This window comes from Sphaeroforma arctica (assembly GCF_001186125.1).
Source record: "Sphaeroforma arctica JP610 unplaced genomic scaffold supercont1.1471, whole genome shotgun sequence".
Lineage (NCBI taxonomy): Eukaryota > Ichthyosporea > Ichthyophonida > Sphaeroforma > Sphaeroforma arctica.
This window is the reverse complement of record NW_014039087.1, coordinates 4,745-14,675: the sequence shown is the minus strand read 5'-3', so window position 1 is coordinate 14,675 and position 9,931 is coordinate 4,745.

Genomic DNA, 9,931 nt, shown 5'->3' with positions numbered 1-9,931 from the left:
CATACATCCATACATACATACATACATACATATATACATAAATACATACATCTTTCGATGGTCCCTGTGGAGAGTGTTTTGACAACGGTTTGCCGGCGATGCCAACTTTATATATTACAATGAATACACAGATATTATATATATGCTTATTATACTTGTATATATTTGTTCTGTATTACATAGCAGTTATGAGTAGTTCAAGCCGTACCTGTAGTAAATAGACCAAGAGACTCAGCAGCGATTGTTAGTATCGTAAGGAAAATGGTGAATATCGTAAGGATGTTTCTGGAGGTGTCAATGTGTAACCTCTTGGCCAGGGTAAATATATACTAAATAGCTGTTCTATTCTCAAGCTGCTATGAAATATCAGCGCTGGTATTTTTGAATATCGTGGAAGCAGTTGCAGCTTTTTTAGAAGGCTATAAAGAGGCTAAATAAAGCAGAGGGTATAATAAGCCGACCGACGAATAATTTCAACAACTCACGAAGTCCCAACTCCCAGCGAGAACGGGGTTCCGACTTACGAGACGCGAGTCACGCGACTCGTGTTTACGCGGCCCGATTTTCATTCCAAAAAATAAAACCCATACTTTAGACCTGAAAGAAAGAAATAAATTCCCGTTCTGGACGGGAGAGACTAAAAGTATCACATATTTTGCTATTTGTTTTAAAAATCAATATTAAAAAAAATATCTTATTCAAAATTATGAGTGGTGAACAAAACAAATTGGCTTTAGGAGATGGGAGATTTTTACTATAGTAGTTGACCCAGAGGTACCTTAAAATATCCATCGAGTTGATAGTTAGACAACTCAAATCCTTCAAATTGACAGAGTATTAAACGTTCGATATATTAATTTAAAGTAACGAAGTATTCCATCTCGTACCAGAACTGGGTCAATCTAGCCACACGTCAGCGTTATACAAGTCCATCCATACCTAACAGACCTTTCTGGCATCATAGCAAATAGTATATGGCGGGTTATATGTGCGTGTGTAGCGAGCCTGGACTTATATTTTGGGTACCTCCTTGTGATGGACAGACAAAATATTACTCCCATAAAAATTTGGATCATCAGCACACATTCACTCCAAACAAAATAATGAAGGGAATTTTCCATAGCCTTCTGAAATAAAAAAAGGAAAATCATTTAGTGATGAATTCTGTGTTTTATTGGAATCTTATTTCAAAAAGTCTATTTTAAAATTGTAAAACAAGAAAAAAGAAAAAGAAAAAAGAAAATAGTATGGACACCTATTTATGCATAAATAGCTCAGCCTCTTTCTAAATACATTTTGATATTTTTTTATTAAAACAAAAAAAACATTTGAACTGTCTATCAAGTCCAAGAAGACTAAATATTTATTTAAGTTTGAATATTCCCGAAAACCCATGTTCATTTATTATTTAAATAATAAATATCACATTATGTTCGTTGTCTTTCACGGCCATCTGGGGATAGGGTCTCGAGCGGAAATCAAGGTTTCACTCTACAACTCGAGCAGAGACCCAAATCCAGAGGGCCGCGTGTCTTTAAAATGCGCTTTTTCTATACAAAATTCGTTTATCATTTGTCATAAGTCATTACTCATAGCCTTCTCTTGTCTTTCAGGCGGCTATTTCATGCATTTGTGTCGGTGTACAACTGTGCATTGTATACAACAAAAATCTTTTTTTTCCTCAGCCTCCGAGGAAGGCTGAGGCCCGAGGGACTGAGGCTCTATATTTTAGGCCTCAGGCGGAGACAAGCCTCTTAGGCGGAGCCAGGCCTCACACTAGAACGTAAGTGCATATTTTTCAATTTTATAACGTTATAACGATTCAAATGTGATCAGAAGGGTCTACTTAAGTTCATTTGTAGGACTCGCTCGTTCATTAAAACCAGTTAACACTTGAACTTTTAGACCCACAAAGTGCACCTAAGAATGTACAGTGGATCGTTCAAGGAATAAAGTAGAACGTAAACGTAAATTTATTCGATTTTTTAGGTTAGCTTCAGCAGGTAAGTATGTTTAAACCCCTCCCAGAATTGTAAAATAAAAGAAAATGCAATAAAAATGTAATTTATGGATTGGACTCTCATGGGAGCAGTATTTAAAAAAAATATAAAAGTAGGAGGCTATGCATTATGCAATGATATAATTTTGATTTAATTTTTATATTTTTATTTAAATACTAGATTATTTTTCTTCCGGGTCAACGGTCCACTACTCTCTACTCACTAGTAGAGAGAGTCTACAACTATACTACTTAAAATTCTAAAATAAGTGGGAGTCTATTTTATACAAACGACATCACACAGGCTCATTTTTTCTGAATGCAAACGTTGTTTACAGAATGAGACAAAATATTATATGCGACAAAATAATATTTAATTTTTTTAATAATATTCATTACATCGTGTTGAGACATGATCATTTGAAAATTGTGTATTAGAAAATATTCCAATCGCATGATTCGCATGATCGAATCCTAAAGTATTTACCTATCAGTTATATTTTTAACGTACTCACAAACGCCAGAGATTGGCTATAATTGGATTGTGTACAATATTTTGCCACAGTATTGTTAATTTTTCATAAAATACAAAAATAAGATATGTATGACATACAGACATAGTCACATAGATTATAGGCCCATAACCTTTATTTTCAGAAGGCGATGGAAAAGAGTTAAAGTTTATGAGTCCCATTCTTTATTAGGGTTTAGGATTGATTTGGGGTTCCCGAGTTCTGTGGCCAAAAAAGTTTAATAATAAATAAGGTGCACAGTGTAAGCGCTGTCAGCGATTTCACTTGCTGGATACGTTGCACGAAAAAACAATACGTTAAAGGTTAAACATTGAACGTTTCAATCCAGCTTGGAAAACGTTAAATATTAGGATAGTCCCTCAATCTCGCACTGCCCAGTGCCCACTGCTCAGAGTAAGTGCCCACTCTTGTTGTGTAACGAAATATAAATACGGCTGAGGTCTGAGGTTTGAGTAGGGACTAGGAACTGTGTAGTGAGTACTGAGTCCCTGTATATTGTAAAATAATGCACCTATTCTAAAACTTTTGGTCTAAATTTATAATATCAGAATATGTCGTGGTATGTATATACCTATTGCCTGACCTGGAATTCCGGGAATTTGGTAGGAAGTATACGTTTGATTCTAATCGTTTAACGGAACATTTCTTTGCGTTGTGAGATTTCTGAGGAGTGAGAAGCACTGAGTGACCACTGACCAGTAACTACTGACTACTCTCTCTCTACTATGTATTTACATAAATAATAGAGAGAAGGAGAGAGAGGGAGGAACGTACTTACAAAATTAGATCCCCCCCCCCCATATGGTTTTTGGGACTTCGAGTGCATTTGTGACTTTTCACTTCAGGTGTATTTTCGACATATATGATTCACATTGGCTTCATATTGGCTTTGAATTGTCTACATATTGGCTTTGAATTGGCTTCATATTGGCTTTGAATTGGCTTCACATTGGATTCTAGTTGGCTTCATATTGGCTTTTATTTGGGTTCAAATTGAGAAAACGTATTTTTTTAAGTATTGAGAATTTGAGTTATGGCCTGAAAGCCTATGGGTACATTAGGGGTCAGGACAAAATTGGAAGTCAAAAGTCCCCCGTCACACATGGTTTTCGGACCCTTATACTAAAACGAAATAATAGTAAGTGCAAAGTTCCACAATATGTGTTTCAATATGCGTATCTAAGGAACAGAGAATAATGAGGTACAGTCAGACCTGGATATTAGTCATATTCCTCAAACACGTACGTAGAGAGAGGTTAGCGCCGAGAACGCTATAGACTCATAATGGAAGTAAAGATTCAGATAGTAATGACAAACATATTTCCTAGAGAAAACCGGGAGGAAGGCGATGATACAATCATTCTAGTCTTTTGGATACTAGTCCGGAAATTAGGCCAGTTTGGAGTTGGTTTAATAACTGAACATAAAATGAGAGAAAAACCTGGTTAAGTTTCATATAAACTAAGTTGATGATATCATAACCCAGTATAGCGTATGTAGGCTTCCTCCAGCTTTCTGACTTCTATTCGAAATATTTATTCTAAACAATTCTACCCCCCCCCAAAAACCGACACTTTTAGTTATTTTACAGTTATTTGTTTCAATTTATAGAATAAAAATTGAGTACTATTACTCCATCACTTGTCAGGCCTTATTTACGACCACATGTCTATTACTCCATCACTTGTCAGGACATATTTAACGACCACGCGTCTCACACTAAGCTTTGTGAGTTATGGGGGTATGGAATCTATGGATTATGGAATAGAAGTAAAACGTAAACGTATATTTGTACAATTTTACAACGGCTATAATGTGTTCAGAAGAGCCTACCTGTTTTCTTTATAGGACTTTTTCTTAAGGTGCAAAAGTACACACTTACATATTTAGACCCGAAAGGTACACCTATGAGTTACAAAGGACCGGTTCGGTCGCACGATTTTTAATAATAAAAACCATAATACGATTCCAATACATATTTAAAAAAAAAGGTCCGACGAAAGGAAGGTAAAAGAAGGGTATGTCTTGAGTATTTTAAAAGATATTTGTTAGCAAATAGAAGCGCGATTTTTATTGAGCGAGAGTAACTTAGAGCTCATCGTTATTTCGTTATTGTTATAATTTATCAATTTAGAGGCAAATCGCCAATAGAGTATAGAGTGAGAGAATGAGAGCAGGGGGTAGAGTGCTGATCGTTTACTCATTTACTCGTTTAGAGTAGACTATGCTGGTGTATGAACTCTCGAGTCTGTGTATGACTGTGTGTCCTAGACTCTTCGACAAAGTCTATAGTTTTTCAAAAGGTCTATACTCTCTCTATAGTCTACGATGAATTGTCTATGCGTGAGCCGCGGAGTAATAGTAATAGAGAGGCATAGAGCCGAAGTTGGAGGTCGGAGGGAGGCAGGCATGGGAGTTATGTGTGAGACGTGGTCAAGTGGAACTTCTATGAGCCCCTGATTAAGTACTCTATTACTCTTCACAGTCAAATACGCTTATATTGGACCTTCATTGGTGACCCGGTAATACAAACGTTCATAATTCTGGGGGAGAAGCCGGGGAATACTGGGGGTGTCTCAGTCTCTCAGACTCTCGTTCAGTTAGTCTGACTGTGCCACTGTGGTCTTGTGGTAAACTGGTATCTGCCTGTCTGGCTGGCTTGCCCCTCTCCTACCACATAGTAGTAGCTATCTAGAGTAGCCAGTAGAGAGTATTCAGTAGGTCAGACCCGTGACTGATATTTTTCGATTATAAATATGGCGAACAACTGGCATTTTTAAAATAATTAATATGCACTGAAAACGTTAAATATAAAATATGAAATATGATATGAAATTTGGAAAAATATACGAAATACGCGTGATGATTTCAGAAATATGGCAAAAAAATAAAATTTGGTATTTAAAAATTGAAATATGCCATAAATATGCCATATTTATATATATATATATGCCATATTCCTAAAATATGCCATATTTCTGAAATATGCCATACAAATGAAATATGCCATATTTATGAAATATGGGTTTTATATATATATATTTACGAAATATAATGCAGTATTTCACGGCTGTATTATAGGGATTGTATAGGCATAGAGCCTGTAATATACAGTTCATCGACCTACCACCCCCGCCTCCCTCCAAACTTATAAGCTGACGGACTACGGTATCTGTGGTGATCACATATTTGGACTCGATCTCCAGATACTTCCAGAGAATCAAATCCATCGGCCCCAACAAATGCCAGCAATGTCGCCGCCTCCGGACCAACGCCTCCCCTCCCATGGATCTAACCGATATCGCCATCGACTGTATCACCTACGCAACAAATCCCGCGCGCGACTATTACAAACCAAAATCCGGGCGCATCAGAACCTACTACGGTCGTATCTCACTTTACATGGACCAGCGGAAGGGCTGCTACGAGCCACTAGCCCACAAATTTTTGGAGGGTTTTATTATGACTTAAACAGACCTTTGGTTCAGTGGCTGCCAAACCACTCGTTCCGCCCACGTCTGACCCTCCCCGCCAATTCTGCATACCGGGTACCGATGACACAGGCGCTACTCTCGCTGGCTACTTTGAGGCTCTATTCAACTCTACAAACCCGTACGTGGCTCCACCGGATACCGAACCCTCTCCCGATGTCACTTCCACCATACGCCCTAAGGATGTAATGGAGGCAATTCTACGCTATCCCAATAAAGGACCTGGCCCCGACGGGATCCACATCCTCCTCCTGAAGTTCGCAGTTACCGCACGCGGGACATTAGGACGCCCCAACGCCAACAGCCCACCGATTAGACTCCTTGCCGAAGCATTCACTGAGCTACTGAAGGCGGGTACCTTCCCCGCAGCCCTGAACTGCAGCCTCCTGACAGCGCACCCCAAAAAAGCCGATGCAGATATCACCTCCCCCGCCGCTTCCGCCCCATCACGCTTACGCGAATAGTCAGACGCATCTTTGAAAAGTGGTTTCTTAATCTAATTACGAGCCACCCCGGCTCTGCTACCCATGCTACCCAAGCTGGCTTCAAATCACGGTACTCCTGCCATACCCAAGCACTTGTCGCCATGGAATCTGAGACACAGTCAGAAAAGGAGTGGAACGACGTCTGTCTAGACATAACCAAGGCATACGACAATGTTGCTCTCCCACGCCTATGGGTACTTCTGCGTCACGCTGGAATACCCGAAAACTAGGTCAACTGCCTCCGCGCGCTGTTTGGGAGAGTCCCTACCCGAGTGACATACCGCAGCACGCGCTCATCTCTATTCCATAGAACGAATAGCCTCCTACAAGGCTCAATTGTCGGCACCTAGCTCTTTATTATCTACATGGATTCCCTAGCTGTCAAGCTAGCACAATTTTGGCTCAAGCTCCTCCGCTCTTATTTATTTGTCGATGACACACAGATCCAAGCCCCTCGATCGGTTTTGATACAGCCCTTCTTAGATGACATTGATGCGTGGGGTTGCAAATCTCGCCTCGAACTGGGCGTCATTAAACCCCAAGTACGATCTACCGACTTGCGACACGCGGCGCCAACCCTCTGTACAAATGGTGAGCTTATCACGCCAACGCTTGCAGACGCACCTTGGAACACACGTTACCTCCCCCTGAAACTGGCGCCCACACATGCCGAACCGAAACACTCCAAGTACCCGGGGTCCCCACTCTCTCACGGAGTACCAGAAATCAACCTCGCTAGACATATGGAATCCCTGGTTGCAGTATTGTCACTGGGTATCGCCTCTTTCCGCGCTTATGGCTTCCATGGCTTCAACTGGCGACATCCCCGCAGCCGACTGGTGATGTTCAAAACATTCATCCTATCCACGGCTACATATGGGCTGAACATTATTGCTTGGGCTCCGCCTATATGGAAGGATGCGTTGGGCCCCCTATTCGAGCGCTTTAACTCAGCACTCATCCAAGCAGCAGCCATCATCACGGGCACCAAATACCCTCGGTTTCCCAAACATCAAACAAATTTACTTCACTTTTGCGGCCTGCACCCCGCGCGACCATTCGCGGACTACCTCGTACTACTTCCAAATACCGGCTCAAACCAAATTATCGCGCTTGTAAGTTCCGACTATGATACTTCCAATCCAGGCCAGCCAACACATACCGAGTTCATCCGTCGTCTGGTGTTGCATTGGCTAACCCCCACTCTTGCTTCTCGACCGGATTATGACGGATAACCTGGTCCTTCTCAGTATTTCGTACTCTACACTAACCCATTCCGCGGCACTACACGGCGCAGACCCGATCCGTACCACAGAGGTGGGTACTCTACTTAGTAGGTCAGCAAGCGAATATATGGAACATTGGATAGTATCAGTGTTCTGTCAACACCGGCCCAAATTGACTCAGCACATATCTTCTATTGTCGACTCACTTGGCCCCAGCTTCAATCGGGAATTTACTGACCACTTCTTCCCATCAATCTTTCCTGAACCACTACAGCGACTATGAGAGCCATACCATATGTTCATGCATTGTATCATACATACTTGCCATTTTTGAAATAAATAATATTATCCCTAGTGTAGTCGGGTGATATCCAAAAAACGCTTTACCATAATACATGCCAATTCGATATTTTGTCTCCTGAGCGCATTCTGGTCACAGAAGACATAATTCACACTTGTCACATATCCTGCCAGAAAGGACCTTGTGAACTTCATAGTTCACAGGCATACAAATAATTGTTCTTGAGCTCTGCTACCAATTTCAGAGCTATCGTACCTGTAGTATAGCGTCAGTTGCAATTTAACCTGTTTCCGCTCGATACATGTTGACCACCTTTTTCAAATATGGTGGCAAATTGTTTCCAATTTGAAAATTGATTGATTTTTGGAACAAAAAAGGTGGCAAAAAAAGTGTCAGTTTTATACTGGTGGTGTTAAAATACTGACAAGCAATCACACATATTATACACACAAGTCATTACATAGATCGTTAGTTTATTTGAATTATATACAGTGACAATATAAGCCCACATGCCCAAATATGCCACCCCAGTGCACAGTATTCTAGTGCAGCTTAATCTATACACCTTCCTGCTTCACTGCTAAACGATCTCTGTCGGGTTCTATGACTCAGAATAATGGCATTACAAAAAAGCGTGTTGAGATGTCATATACCTCATGATTTATTTATAGTATAGATCTTTTACCTTTTTAGTGTACATAAACCATGTGTAAGCTTTATATATATGTTCATACTTTGTAGATTACTATGTTACGTTGTGCATATGTGTGGTGCATGCACAAGGACTGTTTATCAATGCGTTTCTAACTTTTAGTATGAACTATCGTCACACATACGAAATAGCAAGCTATGTCAATCCATAATATGAAGTTGTATTTATGTGGAAATATAGGAGAAAAAATAAATAAGAATTTATACAAGAGAAATAATAAATATGTAACATATATTTTTGGACAAATAATAAATATGAAACATGCTCGAAATAAATTTGTAGGACAATAATAAATATGAAATAAATATGCCATATTTTTTCATAAATATGGCATATTTTATAAAATATTAATATTCCTAATTTTAAATATGTACATATATTTGTATTTCTTAAAATATTAAATACGTATAAAACGTTGAAAATAATAGAATGCACTTTTACGTTTATTTGTATGTGTTCCTCGGTCAGGTAGTCACTACTAACTACCTGAGTCCTGACTACTTCTACTATAGTACAGAGAGTAGAGAGAGTAGTTAGTGGTCACAGTATATTCTAAATACATAGCGAGTCCGATGTCCGACTCTGGCCTAATTTTTTTAAACAAACAAAAGGCCTTTGTCAGAGTGTGTGAACTCACTGAACTCTCTTGTTGTGACGTGAGTTGAGAATTGAATAAATTTGAGGCGTAAGTCGTGAGTCGTGAGTCGTGAGGTCGTGACTCGTGAGTCGCGACTCGTGAGCGCTGTGGAGTGTGGAGACTGGAGTGTGGAGTGTGGAGTGTGGAGTATGGACTGTGGAGTGTGGACTGTGGAGTGCGGACTGTGGAGAGTGGAGTGCGGAGTGTGGACTCACCGTCTGTGAGTGTGGAGTGCTTGAAACGTTGTGGATTTGTTGTGTGATACTTACGGTGTCTTTGAGCAGTGCTAATAAATATTACCACCCTACGAAAATTATAAACTCCTCATAGGCGAAAGCTGTCGATTGGATACTGATTTTGCGATCACATTGCTCCAAATTACTATCAGGAATTGTGCTATCCTTTTACTCCAACCAAAATTATAGATACCTGTATGTACAATTGTACACTTTAAAATATATATATATACACTACAGAACATATATATATATATACACTATAGAATATATAAATATATATATATATATATATACACTACAGAATATAT